We start from the raw sequence: 22146 nt of genomic DNA, 5'->3' as shown, positions 1-22146 counted from the left end.
GCCTACAGGGAGGAGGTGAGGGCCCTCGGAGTGTGGTGTCAGGAAAATAACCTCAAACTCAACGTCAACAAAACAAAGGAGATGATTGTGGACTTCAGGAAACAGCAGAGGGAGCACCCCCCCTATCCACATCGACGGGACAGTAGTGGAGAAGGTGGAAAGTTTTAAGTTCCTCGGTGTACACATCACGGACAAACTGAATTGGTCCACCCACACAGACAGCGTTGTGAAGAAGGCGCAGCAGCGCCTCTTCAACCTCAGGAGGCTGAAGAAATTCGGCTTGTCACCAAAAGCACTCACAAACTTCTACAGATGCACAATCGAGAGCATCCTGTCGGGCTGTATCACCGCCTGGTACGGCAACTGCTCCGCCCACAACCGTAAGGCTCTCCAGAGGGTAGTGAGTATCTGGAGTTCCCTGTCTGGAGCAGTCAGAGTGGTACATCCCAAACTGCATCATATTCCCTGTCTGGAGCAGTCAGAGTGGTACATCCCAAATGGGACCATGTTCCCTGTCTGGAGCAGTCAGAGTGGTACATCCCAAACTGCATCATATTCCCTGTCTGGAGCAGTCAGAGTGGTACATCCCAAATGGGACCATGTTCCCTGTCTGGAGCAGTCAGAGTGGTACATCCCAAATGGGACCATGTTCCCTGTCTGGAGCAGTCAGAGTGGTACATCCCAAATGGGACCATGCTCCCTGGTCAAAAGTAGTGCACTACATCGGGAGTGTGGTGCCATTAAGGACACAGACAATATCTCTACAACCCAGAGACCCAGAGGAGAGGAATATCATCCTGAATGTTATTCCAGTCAGTTCTCACAGGAAGCAAAATAAATTAGACAGTGAGACTTCTCTCCCCTAAACAAAGCTGTTAACCAGGAAGCAGAATAAATTAGACAGTGAAACTTCTCTCCCCTAAACAAAGCTGTTAACCAGGAAGCAGAATAAATTAGACAGTGAGACTTCTCTCCCCTAAACAAAGCTGTTAACCAGGAAGCAGAATAAATTAGACAGTGAGACTTCTCTCCCCTAAACAAAGCTGTTAACCAGTAAGCAGAATAAATTAGACAGTGAGACTTCTCTCCCTTTAACAAAGCTGTTACCCAGGAAGCATAATAAATTAGACGTAAGTATACATAAGTAAATGTAATTGGTAAAATAGAATTACAGTCCTTTCGGAAAGTATTCAGACCACGTCCCTTTTCCACATGTTGTTACATCACAGCCTTATTCCAAAATGTATTAAATATATGTTTTCCCCTTATCAATTTACAAACAATACCCTATAATTTCAAAGCGAAACAGGTGTTTCGAAATATTTGCAAATTTACTAAACATAAAAAACATAAAAATCTGATTTACATAAGTATTCAGACCCTTTGCTATGAGACTTGAAATTGAACTCAGGTGCATCCTGTTTCCATTGATAATTATTGAGATGTTTCTGCAACCTGATTGGAGTCCACCTGTGGTAAATTCAATTGATTGGACATGATTTGGAAAGGCACACACCTGTCTATATAAAGTCCCACAGTTGACAGTGCATGTCAGAGCAAAAACCAAGCCAGGTGTAACGGGTTTCGTCCTCTTTTTCTGACGAGGAGTAGTAGGAAGGATCGGAGGACGAATGCGCAGCGTGGTAAGTGTCCATAATGATAATTTAATATATCAAAACGAACACTGAACGAAAATAACAAAAGTACAAACAACCCGAAACAGTCCCATATGGGGAAAACACTAACACAGGAAACAACCACCCACAAAACACAAAGAAAAACAGGCTACCTAAATATGGCTCCCAATCAGAGACAACGACTGACACCTGCCTCTGATTGGGAACCACACCAGGCCACCAATGCCCACCCACATCACACTCTGACCAAACAAAACATAGAAACATACAAAGCAATCTATGGTCAGGGCGTGACACCAGGAGGTTGAAGGAATTGTCAATAGCGCTCCGAGACAGTATTGCGTGGAGGCACAGATCTGGGGAAGGGTACCACAACATTTCTGCAGCATTGAAGGTCCCCAAGAACACAGTGGCCTCCATCATTCTTACATGGAAGAAGTTTGGAACCACCAAGACCCTTCCTAGAGCTGACTGCCCGGTCAAACTGAGCAATCGAGGGAGAAGGGCTTTGGTCAGGGACCCTAGATAGCAGCATCAGCCTTGCTGGAGGACTCTAGATACCAGCATCAGCCCTGCTGGAGGACCCTAGATACCAGCATCAGCCTTGCTGGAGAACCCTAGATACCAGCATCAGCCCTGCTGGAGGACCCTAGATACCAGCATCAGCCCTGCTGGAGGACCCTAGATGCCAGCATCAGCCCTGCTGGAGGACCCTAGATGCCAGCATCAGCCCTGCTGGAGGACCCTAGATAGCAGCATCAGCCTTGCTGGAGGACCCTAGATACCAGCATCAGCCCTGCTGGAGGACCCTAGATAGCAGCATCAGCCCTGCTGGAGGACCCTAGATACCAGCGTCAGCCCTACTGGAGGACCCTAGATACCAACGTCAACCCTGCTGGAGGACCCTAGATACCAGCGTCAACCCTGCTGGAGGACCCTAGATACCAGCGTCAGCCCTGCTGGAGGACCCTAGATGCCAGCATCAGCCCTGCTGGAGGACCCTAGATACCAGCGTCAGTCCTGCTGGAGGACCCTAGATACCAGCGTCAGCCTTGCTGGAGGACCCTAGATACCAGCGTCAGCCCTGCTGGAGGACCCTAGATATCAACGTCAGTTCTTGGGTCTCTTCTCCAAGTAGTGCTTAGCACATCGATGACTAGTAGGTCGACTGACGGCCAGTCTGTAAGCTGGAAAAGAGTCTACTCTGCCATGCAGCTCAACCGAATGTCAAATGGCTGATATTCTAAGGAGATAAGCCCCGTTTTGCCGGGGGTGCTCCTCAAAGTCAAAGTGAAGAAATTCAATGAAGCGCGTGTAAACGGCGGTGGTAACTATGACTCTCAAATGGGGAGAGAGAGTGGAGAGAGAGTGACTCTAGCATTGGGTGAAAGAGCAATGACTCTGGGGTTAGGTGGAGGAGGGGAGACTCTGTGGTTAGGTGGAGGAGGAGTTACTCTGGGGTTAGGTGAAAGAGCAATGACTCTGGGGATAGGTGGAGGAGCAGTAACTCTGGGGTTAGGTGGAGGAGGGGAGACTCTGGGGTTAGGTGGAGGAGGGGTGACTCTGGGGTTAGGTGTAGGAGGGGAGACTCTGTGGTTAGGTGGAGGAGGGGAGACTCTGTGGTTAGGTGGAGGAGGGGATACTCTGGGGATAGGTGGAGGAGGGGAGACTCTGTGGTTAGGTGGAGGAGGGGAGACTCTGGGGATAGGTGGAGGAGGGGAGACTCTGGGGTTAGGTGGAGGAGGGGTGACTCTGTGGTTAGGTGGAGGAGCAGTAACTCTGTGGTTAGGTGGAGGAGCAGTAACTCTGTGGTTAGGTGGAGGAGGGGTGACTCTGTGGATAGGTGGAGGAGGGGTGACTCTGTGGATAGGTGGAGGAGGGGTGACTCTGGGGTTAGGTGGAGGAGGGGAGACTCTGTGGTTAGGTGGAGGAGGGGTGACTCTGGGGTTAGGTGGAGGAGCAGTATCTCTGGGTTAGGTGGAGGAGGGGTGACTCTGTGGTTAGGTGGAGGAGGGGTGACTCTGTGGTTAGGTGGAGGAGGGGAGACTCTGGGGTTAGGTGGAGGAGGGGTTACTCTGGGGTTAGGTGGAGGAGCAGTATCTCTGGGGTTAGGTGGAGGAGCAGTAACTCTGTGGTTAGGTGGAGGAGGGGTGACTCTGTGGTTAGGTGGAGGAGCAGTATCTCTGGGGTTAGGTGGAGGAGGGGTGACTCTGTGGTTAGGTGGAGGAGGGGTGACTCTGTGGTTAGGTGGAGGAGCAGTATCTCTGGGGTTAGGTGGAGGAGGGGTGATTCTGGGGTTAGGTGGAGGAGCAGTAACTCTGTGGTTAGGTGGAGGAGGGGTGACTCTGTGGTTAGGTGGAGGAGCAGTATCTCTGGGGTTAGGTGGAGGAGGGGTGACTCTGTGGTTAGGTGGAGGAGGGGTGACTCTGGGGTTAGGTGGAGGAGGGGTGACTCTGGGGTTAGGTGGAGAAGCAGTAACTCTGTGGTTAGGTGGAGGAGGGGTGACTCTGTGGTTAGGTGGAGGAGCAGTTTCTCTGGGGTTAGGTGGAGGAGGGGTGACTCTGTGGTTAGGTGGAAGAGGGGTGACTCTGTGGTTAGGTGGTGGAGGGGTGACTCTGTGGTTAGGTGGAGGAGGGGTGACTCTGTGGTTAGGTGGAGGAGGGGAGACTCTGGGGTTAGGTGGAGGAGGGGTGACTCTGAGGATAGGTGGAGGAGGGGAGACTCTGTGGTTAGGTGGAGGAGGGGTGACTCTGGTTAGGTGGAGGAGGGGAGACTCTGGGGTTAGGTGGAGGAGGGGAGACTCTGTGGTTAGGTGGAGGAGGGGTGACTCTGGGGTTAGGTGGAGGAGGGGTGACTCTGGGGATAGGTGGCGGAGGGGAAACTCTGGGGTTAGGTGGAGGAGGGGAGACTCTGGGGTTAGGTGTAGGAGGGGAGACTCTGGGGTTAGGTGTAGGATGGGAGACTCTGGGGTTAGGTGGAGGAGGGGTGACTCTGGGGTTAGGTGGAGGAGGGGAGACTCTGGGGTTAGGTTGAGGAGCAGTAACTCTGGGGTTAGGTGGAGGAGGGGTGACTCTGGGGTTAGGTGGAGGAGGGGTGACTCTGGGGTTAGGTGGAGGAGGGGAGACTCTGTGGTTAGGTGGAGGAGGGGTGACTCTGTGGTTAGGTGGAGGAGGGGTGACTCTGGGGATAGGTGGAGGAGCAGTATCTCTGGTGTTAGGTGGAGGAGGGGAGACTCTGTGGTTAGGTGGAGGAGGGGAGACTCTGGGGTTAGGTGGAGGAGGGGTGACTCTGGGGTTAGGTTGAGGAGCAGTAACTCTGGGGTTAGGTGGAGGAGCAGTAACTCTGGGGTTAGGTGGAGGAGGGGAGACTCTGTGGTTAGGTGGAGGAGGGGTGACTCTGTGGTTAGGTGGAGGAGGGGAGACTCTGGGGTTAGGTGGAGGAGCAGTAACTCTGGGGTTAGGTGGAGGAGGGGAGACTCTGTGGTTAGGTGGAGGAGGGGAGACTCTGTGGTTAGGTGGAGGAGGGGTGACTCTGGGGTTAGGTGGAGGAGAGGACACTCTGTGTTTAGGTGGAGGAGGGGAGACTCTGTGGTTAGGTGGAGGAGGGGAGACTCTGGGGTTAGGTGGAGGAGCAGTAACTCTGGGGTTAGGTGGAGGAGGGGAGACTCTGTGGTTAGGTGGAGGAGGGGTGACTCTGGGGTTAGGTGGAGGAGGGGAGACTCTGTGGTTAGGTGGAGGAGGGGAGACTCTGTGGTTAGGTGGAGGAGGGGTGACTCTGTGGTTAGGTGGAGGAGGGGAGACTCTGGGGTTAGGTGGAGGAGCAGTAACTCTGGGGTTAGGTGGAGGAGCAGTAACTCTGTGGTTAGGTGGAGGAGGGGTGACTCTGGGGTTAGGTGGAGGAGGGGAGACTCTGTGGTTAGGTGGAGGAGGGGATACTCTGTGGTTAGGTGGAGGAGGGGTGACTCTGTGGTTAGGTGGAGGAGGGGAGACTCTGTGGTTAGGTGTAGGAGGGGTGACTCTGTGGTTAGGTGGAGGAGGGGAGACTCTGGGGTTACGTGGAGGAGGGGTGACTCTGTGGTTAGGTGGAGGAGGGGAGACTCTGTGGTTAGGTGTAGGAGGGGTGACTCTGTGGTTAGGTGGAGGAGGGGAGACTCTGGGGTTAGGTGGAGGAGGGGTGACTCTGTGGTTAGGTGGAGGAGGGGTGACTCTGTGGTTAGGTGGAGGAGGGGAGACTCTGTGGTTAGGTGTAGGAGGGGTGACTCTGGGGTTAGGTGGAGGAGGGGTGACTCTGTGGTTAGGTGGAGGAGGGGTGACTCTGTGGTTAGGTGGAGGAGGGGTGACTCTGTGGTTAGGTGGAGGAGGGGAGACTCTGGGGTTAGGTGGAGGAGGGGTGACTCTGTGGTTAGGTGGAGGAGGGGTGACTCTGTGGTTAGGTGGAGGAGGGGAGACTCTGGGGTTACGTGGAGGAGGGGTGACTCTGTGGTTAGGTGGAGGAGGGGAGACTCTGGGGTTAGGTGGAGGAGGGGTGACTCTGTGGTTAGGTGGAGGAGGGGAGACTCTGTGGTTAGGTGTAGGAGGGGTGACTCTGTGGTTAGGTGGAGGAGGGGAGACTCTGGGGTTAGGTGGAGGAGGGGTGACTCTGTGGTTAGGTGGAGGAGGGGAGACTCTGTGGTTAGGTGGAGGAGGGGAGACTCTGGGGTTAGGTGGAGGAGGGGTGACTCTGTGGTTAGGTGGAGGAGGGGAGACTCTGTGGTTAGGTGGAGGATGGGTGACTCTGTGGTTAGGTGTAGGAGGGGAGACTCTGTGGTTAGGTGTAGGAGGTGAGACTCTGTGGTTAGGTGTAGGAGGGGAGACTCTGTGGTTAGGTGTAGGAGGTGAGACTCTGTGGTTAGGTGTAGGAGGAAACACCGTTCACCTGACGACCGAGGTGAGTCTGCAGGCGCCCGGCCCGCCACAAGGAGTTGCCAGAGCGTGATGAGCCAAGTAAAGCCCCCCCGGCCAAACCCTCCCCTCACCCGGAAGACGCTGGGCCAATTGTGCTCCGCCCTATGGGACTCCCGATCAAGGCCGGTTGAGATACAGCCCGGGACCGAACCCGGGTTTGTGGTGACGCCTCTAGCACTGCGGACTGTGTAGCCTATGCAGTGCCTTAGACTGCCACGCCACTTTGAAGGCCTTATTATACTGTATTCTGTTATACTATATTATACTCTATTCTACGCTATTCTATTGTACTCTATTCTTTTGTACTCTATTCTATTGTACTCTATTATATTATAATATATTATATTCTACTCTATAATATTACACTATATTCTAATTATCTATTCTACTCGATTCTCTTCTATTATACTATATTTTATTATACTTTATTCTATTATACTATAACCTATTATACTCTATTCTACGATATTCTATTATAATCTATTCCAATATACTATATTCTATTATACTCTATTTTATTATACTATATTCTATTATATTCTATTCTAAACTATTCTATTATAATCTCTTCCAATATACTATATTCTATTATACTATATTATATTATAACCTATTGTAATATACTATATTCTATTATACTATACTATATTGTATTATACTATATTCTATTATAACCTATTTTATTATAATCTATTGTAATATACTCTATTCTATTATACACTATTATAATATATTGTAATATACTCTGTTCTATTATACTATATTCTCTTATTCTCTTATTCTATTATAATGTATTATATTATATTGCATTGTAATCTATTGTAAACTACTCTAGAGGCCTATCTCTTTACAGCTGATAGACTGTGGGCCTACTACTACCCATGGCTGCTGAGCTAATTATAAAACAGGTGACCGGTGTCTTTCTCATGCCACATTAAAGAGTTAAATCTGCTCAAGGTTCTGCCCCCCCTAATCTCTTTATAAACACACACACACACCGGGGTACTGCCCCCCCAATCCCTACACAGGAAATACCGTATCGGCCTCTTCCTTATTGACGCCCCGTTCCTCCAATGGGATCCGTTCTGGAGCGCTGTCGGCAGCGTCTCACAGCTCCGCTTGTCCAGGAGAAGAGTATCTACGGTTCGCAAGGTAAAACTCGACAAAATTGAAGCCATGGCTCACGACCACTCGAAAATGCCCGTTTAACTTTTGAAGATATTGAAGGTAAGGTTTATCCTATTCGAATTAATGTCTATTTATGGTACGAAAGTTAGAAGTATAGACACAGAAGATGAATTTGGACGGCTGAGTTTGAGTGTAGTGATTAAAAACTTTTCGGACTGTGTAGCCTATGTAGAACACCAGACATCTCGCTATTTCCACTGGGCTGTATCCATTTCCACAGAAGGAAATTAATTTCTAGCAGATTGTGAAATAATAAATGTTCCAAGATAATCCTGATGTTTTAATCGTGATAAAATGTATTCAGTAAATATCCAGCCACAGTATTGCTCCCTACAATGTGTTTTTTAGGGTTTAAACCCAACTACAATTCTAAGGAAAGATGAAAACATTTTATTTTTCAAATGCATCGTTGTTGTTATTGTTTATAGAACACGTTATAATAACTTTTAGCAAATCGAAAGGCTCTTATATCCCTTATAAATCATAATGTAAATCATTAAACATCAGATATACAGCGTGGTCCGAAATTATTAACACCATTGATAAAGAAGAGCAAAAATGACTGTATAAAATAAATAATTCTAATATTGAGCTATATTGTATGCTCCAAAAACATTTGGAAATGTTATTATTTACTAATACAATTGCGCAGAGAAAGAGATTTAGTTATCTCAAAAGGGTAGGGTTACAAATTACTGACACCCTTGTTTTCAATACCTCACTTTTCGAGGATAACTGGATAACCAATCCTCCATTTGATAACAAAATCCTTCTAGATCCTTGATATCCTTCATCTGTGCTTCTTCAATTCAAACCACAGGTTTTCAATGGGTTTCAAGTCTTGGAGAAAACAGGTTTTTGGCAAAAAATATCCTGGTAAAGTTCATGATGCAGTTGACCTTAACAAGGGCACCTGGAAGTAGAATAGCGTCATAACATCACTGATCCATATTTTACAGTAGGGATGGGGTTATTATCTGCTCATGCGTTTTAGTTTTGACGCCAAACCCACCACTGCTGTGCGTGGCCAAAGACCTCTATTTTCAAGTCATGCAACTAATGTAAACGCCTGGAGTTTGATGAGCTCACTGGCACTTGAATTGGAACCTGGTGCCATGGTCAGATGACATGAGTCCAAATCAGAACGCATGAGCAGAAAATAACCCCACTCCTACTGTAAATATGCTGGTGGAGCTTTGATGTTATGGGGCTACGGATTCTGTATGGAGGAATGGTGAACGGATTCTGTTTGGAGGAATGGTGAACGGATTCTGTTTTGGAGGAATGGTGAACGGATTCTGTTTGGAGGAATGGTGAACGGATTCTGTTTGGAGGAATGGTGAACGGATTCTATTTGGAGGAATGGTGAACGGATTCTATTTGGGGGAATGGTGAACGGATTCTGTATGGAGGAATGGTGAACGGATTCTGTTTGGGGGAATGGTGATCGGATTCTGTTTGGAGGAATGGTGAACGGATTCTGTTTGGAGGAATGGTGAACGGATTCTGTTTGGGTGAATGGTGAACGGATTCTGTTTGGGTGAATGGTGAACGGATTCTGTTTGGGTGAATGGTGAACGGATTCTGTTTGGAGGAATGGTGAACGGATTCTGTTTGGAGGAATGGTGAACGGATTCTATTTGGAGGAATGGTGAAGGGATTCTGTTTGGAGGAATGGTGAACGGATTCTGTTTGGAGGAATGGTGAAGGGATTCTGTTTGGAGGAATGGTGAAGGGATTCTGTTTTGGGGAATGGTGAACGGATTCTGTTTGGAGGAATGGTGAACGGATTCTGTTTTGGAGGAATGGTGAACGGATTCTGTTTGGAGGAATGGTGAACGGATTCTGTTTGGAGGAATGGTGAACGGATTCTGTTTTGGAGGAATGGTGAACGGATTCTGTTTGGAGGAATGGTGAACGGATTCTGTTTGGAGGAATGGTGAACGGATTCTGTGTTTTGGAGGAATGGTGAACGGATTCTGTTTTGGAGGAATGGTGAACGGATTCTGTTTGGAGGAATGGTGAACGGATTCTGTTTGGGGGAATGGTGAACGGGTTCTGTTTGGAGGAATGGTGAACGGATTCTGTTTGGAGGAATGGTGAACGGATTCTGTTTGGAGGAATGGTGAACGGATTCTGTTTGGGTGAATGGTGAACGGATTCTGTTTGGGTGAATGGTGAACGGATTCTGTTTGGGTGAATGGTGAACGGATTCTGTTTGGGGGAATGGTGAACGGATTCTGTTTGGAGGAATGGTGAACGGATTCTGTTTGGAGGAATGGTGAACGGATTCTGTTTGGAGGAATGGTGAACGGATTCTGTTTGGAGGAATGGTAAACGGATTCTGTTTGGAGGAATGGTGAACGGATTCTGTTTGGGGGAATGGTGAACGGATTCTGTTTGGAGGAATGGTGAACGGATTCTGTTTGGGGGAATGGTGAACGGATTCTGTTTGGGGGAATGGTGAACGGATTCTGTTTGGGGGAATGGTGAACGGATTCTGTATGGAGGAATGGTGAACGGATTCTGTTTGGGGGAATGGTGAACGGATTCTGTTTGGAGGAATGGTGAACGGATCCTATTTGGGGGAATGGTGAACGGATTCTGTTTGGAGGAATGGTGAACGGATTCTGTTTTGGAGGAATGGTGAACGGATTCTGTATGGAGGAATGGTGAACGGATTCTGTTTGGAGGAATGGTGAACGGATTCTGTATGGAGGAATGGTGAACGGATTCTGTTTGGGGGAATGGTGAACGGATTCTGTTTGGGGGAATGGTGAACGGATTCTGTATGGAGGAATGGTGAACGGATTATGTTTGGAGGAATGGTGAACGGATTCTGTATGGAGGAATGGTGAACGGATTCTGTTTGGGGGAATGGTGAACGGATTCTGTATGGGGGAATGGTGAACGGATTCTGTTTGGAGGAATGGTGAACGGATTCTGTTTGGGGGAATGGTGAACGGATTCTGTATGGGGGAATGGTGAACGGATTCTGTTTGGAGGAATGGTGAACGGATTCTGTATGGAGGAATGGTGAACGGATTCTGTTTGGAGGAATGGTGAACGGATTCTGTTTGGGGGAATGGTGAAAGGATTCTGTTTGGGGGAATGGTGAACGGATTCTGTTTGGAGGAATGGTGAACGGATTCTGTTTGGAGGAATGGTGAACGGATTCTGTTTGGAGGAATGGTGAACGGATTCTGGATGGAGGAACGGTGAACGGATTCTGTTTGGAGGAATGGTGAACTGATTCTATTTGGAGGAATGGTGAACGGGTTCTGTATTGAGGAATGGTGAACGGATTCTGTATGGAGGAATGGTGAACGGATTCTGTATGGAGGAATGGTGAACGGATTCTGTTTGGAAGAATGGTGAACGGATTCTGTTTGGGGGAATGGTGAACGGATTCTGTATGGAGGAATGGTGAACGGATTCTGTTTGGGGGAATGGTGAACGGATTCTGTTTGGAGGAATGGTGAACGGATTCTATTTGGGGGAATGGTGAACGGATTCTGTTTGGAGGAATGGTGAACGGATTCTGTTTTGGAGGAATGGTGAACGGATTCTGTATGGGGGAATGGTGAACGGATTCTGTATGGAGGAATGGTGAACGGATTCTGTTTGGAGGAATGGTGAACGGATTCTGTATGGAGGAATGGTGAACGGATTCTGTTTGGGGGAATGGTGAACGGATTCTGTTTGGGGGAATGGTGAACGGATTCTGTATGGAGGAATGGTGAACGGATTATGTTTGGAGGAATGGTGAACGGATTCTGTATGGAGGAATGGTGAACGGATTCTGTTTGGGGGAATGGTGAACGGATTCTGTATGGGGGAATGGTGAACGGATTCTGTTTGGAGGAATGGTGAACGGATTCTGTTTGGGGGAATGGTGAACGGATTCTGTATGGGGGAATGGTGAACGGATTCTGTTTGGAGGAATGGTGAACGGATTCTGTATGGAGGAATGGTGAACGGATTCTGTTTGGAGGAATGGTGAACGGATTCTGTTTGGGGGAATGGTGAAAGGATTCTGTTTGGAGGAATGGTGAACGGATTCTGTTTGGAGGAATGGTGAACGGATTCTGTATGGAGGAATGGTGAATGGATTCTGTTTGGAGGAATGGTGAACTGATTCTATTTGGAGGAATGGTGAACGGGTTCTGTATTGAGGAATGGTGAACGGATTCTGTTTGGGGGAATGGTGAACGGATTCTGTATGGGGGAATGGTGAACGGATTCTGTTTGGAGGAATGGTGAACGGATTCTGTATGGAGGAATGGTGAACGGATTCTGTTTGGAGGAATGGTGAACGGATTCTGTTTGGGGGAATGGTGAAAGGATTCTGTTTGGGGGAATGGTGAACGGATTCTGTTTGGAGGAATGGTGAACGGATTCTGTTTGGAGGAATGGTGAACGGATTCTGTTTGGAGGAATGGTGAACGGATTCTGGATGGAGGAACGGTGAACGGATTCTGTTTGGAGGAATGGTGAACTGATTCTATTTGGAGGAATGGTGAACGGGTTCTGTATTGAGGAATGGTGAACGGATTCTGTATGGAGGAATGGTGAACGGATTCTGTATGGAGGAATGGTGAACGGATTCTGTTTGGAAGAATGGTGAACGGATTCTGTTTGGGGGAATGGTGAACGGATTCTGTATGGAGGAATGGTGAACGGATTCTGTTTGGGGGAATGGTGAACGGATTCTGTTTGGAGGAATGGTGAACGGATTCTATTTGGGGGAATGGTGAACGGATTCTGTTTGGAGGAATGGTGAACGGATTCTGTTTTGGAGGAATGGTGAACGGATTCTGTATGGGGGAATGGTGAACGGATTCTGTATGGAGGAATGGTGAACGGATTCTGTTTGGAGGAATGGTGAACGGATTCTGTATGGAGGAATGGTGAACGGATTCTGTTTGGGGGAATGGTGAACGGATTCTGTTTGGGGGAATGGTGAACGGATTCTGTATGGAGGAATGGTGAACGGATTATGTTTGGAGGAATGGTGAACGGATTCTGTATGGAGGAATGGTGAACGGATTCTGTTTGGGGGAATGGTGAACGGATTCTGTATGGGGGAATGGTGAACGGATTCTGTTTGGAGGAATGGTGAACGGATTCTGTTTGGGGGAATGGTGAACGGATTCTGTATGGGGGAATGGTGAACGGATTCTGTTTGGAGGAATGGTGAACGGATTCTGTATGGAGGAATGGTGAACGGATTCTGTTTGGAGGAATGGTGAACGGATTCTGTTTGGGGGAATGGTGAAAGGATTCTGTTTGGAGGAATGGTGAACGGATTCTGTTTGGAGGAATGGTGAACGGATTCTGTATGGAGGAATGGTGAATGGATTCTGTTTGGAGGAATGGTGAACTGATTCTATTTGGAGGAATGGTGAACGGGTTCTGTATTGAGGAATGGTGAACGGATTCTGTATGGAGGAATGGTGAACGGATTCTGTATGGAGGAATGGTGAACGGATTCTGTTTGGAGGAATGGTGAACTGATTCTGTTTGGAGGAATGGTGAACTGATTCTGTTTGGAGGAATGGTGAACGGATTCTGTATGGAGGAATGGTGAACGGATTCTGTATGGAGGAATGGTGAAAGGATTCTGAATTGGGTAATGGTGAAAGGATTCTGAATTGGGTAATGGTGAAAGGATTCTGAATTGGGTAATGGTGAAAGGATTCTGAATTGGGTAATGGTGAAAGGATTCTGAATTGGGTAATGGTGAAAGGATTCTGAATTGGGTAATGGTGAAAGGATTCTGAATTTGGTAATGGTGTAAGATCCACCCAAAGTTTTCCAACTCATTTTTTCATTTTTTTTAAAGGATCAGCACCATTATCCTCACAAGGTGTGGTGTTGACAGGTATTGAACAAAAATATAAACGCAACGTGCAACATTTTTTACGATTTTATTGAGTTACAGCTCATATAAGGAAATCAGTCAATTTTAAGTAAATTAATTTGGCCCTAATCTATGGATCTCACGTGACTGGTCCTGTGAAGGAATAGGCCCACCCACTTGGGAGCAAGGTCTAGCCAATCAGAATTCGTTTTTCCCCACAAAAGGGTTTTATCGCAGACAGAAATACTCCTCAGTTTCATCAGCTGTCTTGGTGGCTGGTCTCAGACGACCCCACAGGTGAAGAAGCCAGATGTGGAGGTCCTGGCGTGGAGTGGTTACATGTGGTCTGTGGTTGGACGTACTGCCAAATTCTCTAAAATGATGTTGGAGGAGGCTTATGGTAGAGAAATGAACATTAAATTCTCTGGCAACAGCTCTGGTGGACATTCTTGCAGTCAGCATGCCAATTGCACGCTCCCTCAAAACTTTAGACATCTGTTGTATTGTGTTGTGTGACAAAACTGCACATTTAAGAGTGGCCTTTTATTGTACCCAGCACAAGGTGCACCTGTGTCATGATCATTCTGTTTAATCAGCTTCTTGATATGCTGCACCTGTCAGGTGGATGGATTATCTTGGCAAAGGAGAAATGCTCACTAACAGGGATGGAAACACATGTTTCACTAAATTGTAGACAAGCTTTCTGTGTGTATGGAACATTTCTGGGGTATTTTATTTCAGCTCATGAAACATGGGACCAACACTTTACATGTTGCTTTCATATTTTTGTTTAAATAGTATTTATTATTAAATAGGATCCCCATTAGCTGCTGCGAAAGCAGCTACTCTTCCTGGGGTCCAAACAGGGTTAGAAATTCATCAATAAAACACAACAATACATTATTACATTATTACATTATTACTCTCTTATTCCGCATCAGTATAAAATTCACAGTACCATGACATTACACTGTGTGCGTGGGTAGAGTGTGTGTGGGTAGAGTGTGTGTGTGTTTGTGTCTCTGTGTGTGTGGGTAGAGTGTGTGTGGACTACTGACCAGTTATATGGTCTGGTGTTAGTTTGATCATCTAGACTACTGACCAGTATTGTGCCATTTGGGACACGTGGGCCATTCTTACGAACATAACCTTGAAATTAAACTTTAAAAAAATGTTTAAGCATCAGCCAAATAAAATTGTTCACATAGTTGCACGTAATCAAAAGCTACATGTTAGCTGTTCCCGTTTACATAAACTGGCACATTTAGCCCTATGCTAACCTCATCAGGTGGCGGTGATTATTCCCTATAACAAATTCTGTATCAGCCAATGAAAATCGTCAATGTAGTTGGACGTGTTCCAACACTTGTTCATGGAAGCGTCCTTAAAACCTTTTCATGGTCTAAATCAGGGTCACACAGAGTGATTCTGGGTTGTCTTAAACCAATCTACTTTGAAACTAAAGATGGCTCTATAGTAGCCTGGCTCTAGTCTGTACTCCTGATGGCTCTAGTCTGTACTCCTGATGGCTCTAGTCTGTACTCCTGATGGCTCTAGTCTGTACTCCTGATGGCTTTATAGTAGCCTGGCTGTAGTCTGTACTCCTGATGGCTCTAGTCTGTACTGCTGATGGCGTATAATAGCCTGGGTCTAGTCTGTACTCCTGATGGCTCTAGTCTGTACTCCTGATGGCTCTATAATAGCCTGGCTCTAGTCTGTACTCCTGATGGCTCTAGTCTGTACTCCTGATGGCTCTATTCTGTAGTCCTGATGGCTCTAGTCTGTAGTCCTGTTGGCTCTATAGTAGCCTGGCTCTAGTCTGTAGTCCTGTTGGCTCTATAGTAGCCTGGCTCTAGTCTGTAGTCCTGATGGCTCTATAGTAGCCTGGCTCTAGTCTGTAGTCCTGTTGGCTCTATAGTAGCCTGGCTCTAGTCTGTAGTCCTGTTGGCTCTATAGTAGCCTGGCTCTAGTCTGTAGTCCTGTTGGCTCTATAGTAGCCTGGCTCTAGTCTGTAGTCCTGTTGGCTCTATATTAGCCTGGCTCTAGTCTGTACTCCTGATGGCTCTAGTCTGTACTCCTGATGGCTCTATAGTACCCTGGTTCTAGTCTGTACTCCTGATGGCTCTAGTCTGTACTCCTGATGGCTCTAGTCTGTACTCCTGATGGCTATATAGTAGCCTGGCTCTAGTCTGTACTCCTGATGGCTTTATAGTAGCCTGGTTCCAGTATAGTATACACCTCACACACATGGTTATGGGCTTAACAGAAAGACAGCTGTACCATGACAGATATAGAGTTTAAATGTATTACATTTGGAGTTTGCATCCCAATATTACACTTTATGTACATCACAGAAGACTGAAATACAGTGGCTAGAAAAAGTATGTGAACCCTTCGGAATTACCCGGATTTCTGCGTAAATTGGTAATACAATTTGATCTGATCTTCTTCTAGGTCACAACAATAGACAAACACAGTCTGCTTACACTAATGACACAGAAACAATATATACGTTTTCATGTCTTTATTGAACACTCCGTGTAAACATTCACAGTGCAGGGTGGGAAAAGTATGTGAACACTTGGATTTAATAACTGGTTAACCCTCCTTTGGCAGCAATAACCTCAACCAAACGTTTTCTGTAGTTGTGGATCAGACCTGCACAACGGTCAGGAGGAATTTTGGACCATTCCTCTTTACAAAACTGTTTCAGTTCAGCAATATTCTTGGGATGTCTGGAGTGAACTGCTCTCTCGAGGTCATGCCACAGCATCTCAAATCGGGTTGAGGTCAGGACTCTGACTGGGCAACTCCAGAAGGCGTATTTTCTTCTGTTGAAGCCATTCTGTTGTTGTGTTTTGGGTCGTTGTCCTGTTGCATCACCCAACTTCTGTTGAGCTTCAATTGGCGGACAGATAGCCTTACAAGTCTCCTGCAAAAAGTATTGATAAACTTGGGAATTCATTTTTCCGTCAATGATAGCAAGCTGTCCAGGCCCTGAGGCAGCAAAGCAGCCCCAAACCATGATGCTCCCTCCACCATACTTTACAGTTGTGAGGAGGTTTTGATGTTGGTGTGCTGTGCCTTTTTTCTCCACACATAGTGTTGTGTGTTCCTTCCAAACAACCCAACTGTAGTTTCATCTGTCCACAGAATATTTTGTCAGTAGCGCTGTGGAACATCCAGATGCTCTTTTGCGAACTTCAGACGTGCAGCAATGTTTTTTTTGGACAGCAGTGCCTTCTTCCGTGTTGTCTTCCCATGAACACCATTCTTGTTTAGTGAGATGTTAGCATGTTCCAGAGACTTCTGTAAGTCTTTAGCTGACACTCCAGGATTGTTCTTAACCTCATTGAGCGTTCTGCGCTGTGCTCTTGCAGTCATCTTTGCAGGACGGCCACTCCTATGGAGAGTAGCAACAGTGCTGAACATCCTCCATTTATAGACAATGTGTCTTACCGTGGACTGATGAACATCAAGGCTTTTAGAGATACTTTTCAACACTTTCCAGCTTTATGCAAGTCAACAATTCTTAATCTTAGGTCTTCTGAGATCTCTTTTGTTCGAGGCATGGTTCACATCAGGCACTGCTTCCCGTGAATAGCAAACTCAAATTTTGTGAGTGTTTTTTAAAGGGCAAGGCAGCTCTAACTAACATCTCCAATCTCATCTCATTGATTGAACTCTAGGTTAGCTGACTCCTGACTCCAATTAGCTTTTGGAGAAGTCATTAGCCTAGGGGTTCACATGCTTTTTCCAACCTACGCTGTGAATGTTTAAACGATGTATTCAATATAGACAAGAGGGCATTTGACTGAAGGAAAGGGCTACTTAATGTATTGTAATCTGCTTCATGTTCTGTTCGAGGAAACCTGCTTTCCCTCAGTGTTGGGTTTAGACTTCAGATTACCTTCATGTCCTGTTTGCTCTGTGGGCGTAAAGAACATATTGGGACATTCTAGGGATTGACTGCGTGACACTGCTTTGTGCTGCTTTGTCCTTGATGGTAATAGTAGTAGTTTTATCTTTAACTTTAGAACGTCCAAGTCCAATAATGTGTGTTATTCTAAAAACACCAAAGCTGTGGTCTGTTTGCCTGAGGTTGTAAAGAACAGCTGAGCTTGCTTTTATACTGTAAATACAGGAATTGATTGCATGACATTGACTATTAGTCACACAGTGACGCCCCTCCGGTTCTAGAGTCGGAACGCCCCTCCGGTTCTAGAGTCGGAACGCCTCTCATTGAGTATATATTAGTACTAGTTATCCAGTCTCTATCTGAACAGTGAGTATAATATATATTAGTACTAGTTATCTAGTCTCGATCTGAACAGTGAGTAGATATTAGTACTAGTTACCCAGTCTCTATCTGAAAAGTGAGTATATATTAGTACTAGTTACCCAGTCCCTATTTGAACAGTGAGTGTATATTAGTACTAGTTACCCAGTCTCTATCTGAACAGTGAGTATATATTAGTACTAGTTACCCAGTCTCTATCTGAACAGTGAGTATATATTAGTACTAGTTATCCAGTCTCTATCTGAACAGTGAGTATATATTAGTACTAGTTACCCAGTCTCTATCTGAACAGTGAGTATATATTAGTACTAGTTATCCAGTCTCTATTTGAACAGTGAGTATATATTAGTACTAGTTATCCAGTCTCTATCTGAACAGTGAGTATATATTAGTACTAGTTATCCAGTCTCTATCTGAACAGTGAGTATATATTAGTACTAGTTATCCAGTCTCTATCTGAACAGTGAGTATATATTAGTACTAGTTATCCAGTCTCTATCTGAACAGTGAGTATATATTAGTACTAGTTATCCAGTCTCTATCTGAACAGTGAGTATATATTAGTACTAGTTATCCAGTCTCTATCTGAACAGTGAGTATATATTAGTACTAGTTACCCAGTCCCTATCTGAACAGTGAGTATATATTAGTACTAGTTACCCAGTCTCTATCTAAACAGTGAGTATATATTAGTACTAGTTATCCAGTCTCTATCTGAACAGTGAGTATATATTAGTACTAGTTACCCAGTCCCTATCTGAACAGTGAGTATATATTAGTACTAGTTATCCAGTCTCTATTTGAACAGTGAGTATATATTAGTACTAGTTACCCAGTCCCTATCTGAACAGTGAGTATATATTAGTACTAGTTATCCAGTCCCTATCTGAACAGTGAGTATATATTAGTACTAGTTATCCAGTCTCTATTTGAACAGTGAGTATATATTAGTACTAGTTACCCAGTCCCTATCTGAACAGTGAGTATATATTAGTACTAGTTACCCAGTCCCTATCTGAACAGTGAGTATATATTAGTACTAGTTATCCAGTCTCTATCTGAACAGTGAGTATATATTAGTACTAGTTACCCAGTCCCTATCTGAACAGTGAGTATATATTAGTACTAGTTATCCAGTCTCTATTTGAACAGTGAGTATATATTAGTACTAGTTACCCAGTCCCTATCTGAACAGTGAGTATATATTAGTACTAGTAATCTAGTCTCTATCTGAACAGTGAGTATATATTAGTACTAGTTATCCAGTCTCTATTTGAACAGTGAGTATATATTAGTACTAGTTATCCAGTCTCTATTTGAACAGTGAGTATATATTAGTACTAGTTATCCAGTCTCTATCTGAACAGTGAGTATATATTAGTACTAGTTATCCAGTCTCTATCTGAACAGTGAGTATATATTAGTACTAGTATATATTAGCACTATATTAGTACTAGGTACTTCGTCTATATCTGAACAGTGAGTATTATGTATATTAGTACTAGTTACCCAGTCTCTATTTGAACAGTATTTGAACAGTATATATGTATAACCATTATATGACATTTGAAATGTCTCTATTCCTTTGGGACTTGTTTACTGTTATGTAATGTTTACTGTTATTTAAAAATAAAAATAAATCCCTTTTTCTTTGTCTATTTCACTTGCTTTGGCAATGTGTTTCCCATGCCAATAAAGCCCATTGAATTGATATAGAGACAGACATAGACAGAGGGGTCTCAGAGGGTAGCTACCTGTTGCTGCGGTAACAGTACCTCAGTGCTGTATGTAGCAGCACCATGTGACATCAGAACACTGTGATAAGCCAATAGAAATACTGGCTATTGGTAGATGATGACAACACTTGGCACATTTTTTCCTAGCCTGAGTGCCAGTCAGTTTAGTTTTTAACTTTATTTAAGGTAATGCGGTGCCTTAGACCGCTGCCTTAGATCGCTGCACCACTCGGGATCCCACGTCCTTGTCACTCATATTGCCATGACAAACATAGTTTAGCAATGAGCAATGGAGTTGGTCAGAGAACTAACCGATCTGGGACTACATTTCTCTGTCTGTTATATGGTATTCTGCCATTCTGATCTTCCTGCTATCCACCACGTCTGGGTCAATTATCACTTTGACTAGTCTCTCATGGATTTGATTTACTAATTTCAGCATTTTTTTTATTTTCAGTATAGTTGTCTAATAGATGTATTTATTAGGATCCCAATTAGCTGCTGCCATGCATGTAGTCATGACTCTATGTAGTACTGTGTGTTTCCCAGAGTCTGTTCTGTACTTGGGAACTACGAAGAGACCTCTGGTGGCATGTCTTGTGGGGTATGTATGGGTATGGGTGTCTGTTAGCTGTTTGAACAGACAGTTGGGTGCATTCAACACATCAATACCTCTGTACGAATACAGGTAGTGATGCAGTCAATCTCTTCTCTACTTTGAGCCAGGAGAGATTGATGTGCATGGTATTGATGTTAGCCCTCTGTGTACATTTAAGGGCCAACCGTTCTGCTCTGTTCTGAACCAACTGAAATGTACCTTAATGTTGGTGGTGCATAGTACTCTGTTACTCCTTAACCGCTATGATAAATAAAATAGTTTTTCTTGAGTATTCCTTTAACAGAGCTGATATTGTGCAAAGTGTATCAATACAGGTGAAATCAGTCATTGACCCAGACATGGTGGATAGCAGGAAGAGGTTGTGAGTTCAAATCCCAGGTGAGGACATGTTGACTATGAATTACTATATAAATGAACATTCACAATGTAATCATGTACATTATATATACAAAAGTATGTGGACACCCCTTCAAATGACTGGATTCTGCTAGTTCAGTGACACCTGGGAAGTGTTAGGCCACAAGTTCACAGAATGGGACTGCTGAAGTGCATAGTGTGTACACATTGTCTGTCCTCGGTTGCAACACTCACTACCGAGTTCCAAACTGCCTCTGGAAGCAACATCAGCACAAGAACTGTTCATCGGGAGCTTCATGAAATGGGTTTCCATGGTACCTGCCCAAATGCATAGTGTAAAGTTTGGTGGAGGAGGAATAATGTTTTTTCATGGTTGGGTCCCTTAGATCCAGTGAAGGGAAATCTTAACGCTACAGCATACAATGACATTCTAGATGATTCTGTGCTTCCAACATTGTGTCAATAGTTTGGGGAAGGGCTTTTCCTGTTTCAGCATTACATTGCCCCCTTTTGCACAAAGCGAGGTCCATAGAGAAATGGTTTGTCGAGATCGGTGTGGAAGAACTTAACTGGCCTGCACAGAGCCCTGACCTCAGCCCTGGGATGAATTGTAACGCTGACCCCACTAATGCTTTTGTGGCTGAAATGGAAGCAAGTCCCTGCAGTTCCAACATCTAGTGGAAAACCTTCCCAGAAGAGTGGAGGCTGTTGTAGCAGCAAATGGGGGAACAATGACATATTAATGCCCATGATTTTGGAATGAGATGTTCATCGAGCAGGTGTCCACATACTTTTGGTAATGTAGTGTATGTCAACGTGTGTCAAATATGTAAGTTGAAAACATTGTATGTTAAAAGCACTGTCTGTCTGTGTAATCAGTTCCACAGCATTTCTTATGTAAGATGCCCAAATATTTTTTTTTATTTGAATGAATATATGAGACAATCATATTCAGTTCAAAGGGCTTTATTGGCATGTAAAACGTATATATTTACATTGCCAAAGTGAGTGAAATGGATAATAAACAAAAGTGAAATAAACAAAAAAATGAACAGTAAACTTTACACTCACAAAAGTTCCAAAAGAATAAAGACATTTCAAATGTCATATTATGACTATATACAGACAGGTGAGACAGATCAGGGTGTGACATCACAATACCCCACAATGACAAAGCATAAACATTGTTTTTGACATTTTTTCAATTGTATTAAAAATAAAAAACTGAAATATCACATTTACATAACTATTCAGACCCTTTACTCAGTACTTTGTTGAAGCACCTTTGGCAGCGATTACAGCCTCGAGTCTTCTTGGGTATGACGCTATAAGCTTGGCACACCTGTGCCAGGTTTCCTCCAGGCGTGACGCTTGGCATTCAGGCCAAAGAGTTCAATCTTGGTTTTATCAGCCCAGAGAATCTTGTTTCTCATGGGCTGATAGTCCTTTAGGTACCTTTTGGCAAACTCCAATCAGACTGTCATGTGCCGTTTACTAAAGAGT

General features: G+C 45.0%; 1 protein-coding gene across 2 annotated transcripts in view; it reads left to right on the top strand.

Annotated features, from left to right (window-relative positions):
* The first annotated feature begins 7665 nt into the window (after positions 1-7665).
* The window catches only part of LOC139544455 (interleukin-11 receptor subunit alpha-like), a 58892-nt gene continuing 44411 nt past the window's right edge, over positions 7666-22146 (top strand). The window contains exon 1 of one of the 2 annotated variants that reach the window (XM_071351568.1): positions 7666-7807. The gene's annotated coding sequence lies outside the window, so the exon portion shown is untranslated. The remainder of the gene's footprint in view (positions 7808-22146) is intronic. The other variant, XM_071351569.1, reaches the window with a different exon arrangement.

Source organism: Salvelinus alpinus, chromosome 18, assembly GCF_045679555.1.
Source record: "Salvelinus alpinus chromosome 18, SLU_Salpinus.1, whole genome shotgun sequence".
NCBI lineage: Eukaryota > Metazoa > Chordata > Actinopteri > Salmoniformes > Salmonidae > Salvelinus > Salvelinus alpinus.
The sequence above is the reverse complement of the archived record's forward strand: the minus strand, read 5'-3'. Positions and strand labels throughout refer to the sequence as shown.